Raw genomic sequence first — 2,385 nt, 5'->3', positions numbered from 1 at the left:
AATGTCTATGAAAGAAAAACAAACCTTCTTTGGGATTTTCTTTTGTGGTCATTGTGAGAGATTGCTTTTTCCTATACTTAGGTTCACATTCTTTTGTTCTAACATTTAGAGTGACATCTAGCCTTGACAACCACAGTATGTTTTATTTTCCTGAGGGGGAGGATAACTTATAATGCTGTTTAATTTTGTACTGTTAATGTGTTGGTGAATTTTTAAACTCTGTGCTAACTGCAATAAATTATATGAACTGAAAAAAAAAAAGACCATGTGAGTGTTTGGCTGGGAAAAGTTAAAAAAAAAGTGACTTAAAAATTCCAGTTGGTTGTGGCTTAGTGGTAGCTTGCCTAGCATGTGTGAAGCCCTGGGTTCAATTCCTTAGTGCTACATAAACAGAAAAAGCCAGACACGGCGCTGTGGCTCAAATGGTAGAATGCTAGCTCTTAGCAAAAAACAAACAAACAAAAACAATGCCTATGCCCTGAATTCAAGCCCTAGGATGGCAAAAAAAAAAATTCCAACAGTCAATCTGGTCTGATAATAGAGCAAAATAGAGCAAAATATAATACCTTGAAATCAATAGTCATCATATACACAAATAACAAGCTTTAGAAAACTGTAACTAAAGCCAGGTGCCAGTGGCTCATGCCTGTAATGTTAGCTACTCAGGAGGCTGAGATCTGAGGATCACCGTACAAAGTCAACCCAGGCAGTAAAGTCTGTGAGACTCTAATTTCCAATAAATGATCAGAAAACTGGAAGTGGTGCTGTGGACTCAAGTGGTAGAGTGGTCGCCTTGAGCTGAAGAGCTCAGGAACAGCATCCAGGCCAACAGTTCAAGCCCACAGGAGGAGGAGGAGGAAGAGGAGGGGGAGGGGGAGGGGGGAGGGGGAGGAGGGGGAGGGGGGGGAGGGGGGGGGGAGGAGGAGGAGGAGGAGGAGGAGGAGGAGGAGGAGGAGGAGGAGGAGGAGGAGGAGGAGGAGGAGGAGGAGGAGGAGGAGGAGGAGGAGGAGGAGGAGGAGGAGGAGGAGGAGGAGGAGGAGGAGGAGGAGGAGGAGGAGGAGGAGGAGGAGGAGGAGGAGGAGGAGGAACTGAATACTCTCTACAGAACATTTTAAAACAAAATTTTTATTACCAAATATTAAAATGTATGATAAGGCTTAAGGAGTTAAAACTGACAGACTAAGATAATGTAAACTAACTATAAAAAGAATAACCTTAAAAGTAAATCCAAATCCGAATGAGTATTTGAACATTTGATAAAGTAACCAGCTAAAATCAATGGGGAATTGTAGCAATTATATAAATATCAGGAAGAAATTAAGTTGGGCCTAATGTACACCTTGATAAATACCAAATGAAGCAAAAATTTGAAAGTTTTACAGTGTTATAAAAAATTACTTAAGAAGTATGTATAACCTCAAAATAAGGTTGGCCTTCTAGATTAAAAATCTAGAGCTATTGAAAGACATTTGACTATCACAGAAATTACTAGCAAAGGTACAGAAAATAGACATAGTACTTCTGGTTAGAGAGTAAATTAGACTAATTTGTATTTTCTTTTTTTTACACATTTAGAAAATATGTTTAAATATTTTATCTTCTTTTTGTATTTTAACATAATTCACTTCAACAATGACAGTATCCCTTTCTTCCAAAGGCACAAACTGTTTCACAAAGGAAAGCTAGTACAGCTTCTTAACAACAGATACAAGTGATGTTTCATATAAAACCACTTTACATGTTAACTTGTTCTGAAGACCATTTTTCTTTTTTTGGCCTGGTTTTTAAAAGAAAAACATTGTTACAAATATTTATAGCATTTTCTTCTGCTAGATGAACAGAAAAAGAGATTTTAATGAACAGACCACATAAAACACAAGACAACGTCAAAGGCTTCTATCTGTGCTATATTTTTTCCTTTAAATACTGAAAATTTCCTTCAGACCCTTGCTCATCCTAGTCCATTCTGTTCACATTTAAACTCCCATTTTATTTAAGTAGTCTATTCACCTATAAGAAATAGAAAATAAAGGCTTCTCCGCACCGGGTCTTTTAGAAAGGATCCTGGGGGGAAAATGCTTCACAAGGAAGAGTAAAAACCATAGTTTCTTTCTGTTTGAGAGTAAGATAGTGTAAGAATTCTGGTTTTCAGGAAATATGTATAGTTTTTAAAAGAATGTTTTCCTACAAACTCATCATAGAAGCAAATAATTGTAACTGTATGAATGCAATCTCAGTTTCACTTTGGCTGTTAACACATAATACTCATAATAGAGAATTTTGCTGGTTGAAGAACAGAGTTGTTCTTAAGTATTTGTGGTAGTAGTCACCCTAGCTTTTGCAACCTGAGGCATGTGTTCCACAAAACAGGGATATTTGTCTGGT

This window comes from Dipodomys spectabilis, unplaced genomic scaffold, assembly GCF_019054845.1.
Source record: "Dipodomys spectabilis isolate Male_0828 unplaced genomic scaffold, ASM1905484v1 ptg000042l, whole genome shotgun sequence".
Classification (NCBI taxonomy): Eukaryota; Metazoa; Chordata; class Mammalia; order Rodentia; family Heteromyidae; genus Dipodomys; species Dipodomys spectabilis.
The sequence above is the reverse complement of the archived record's forward strand: the minus strand, read 5'-3'. Positions refer to the sequence as shown.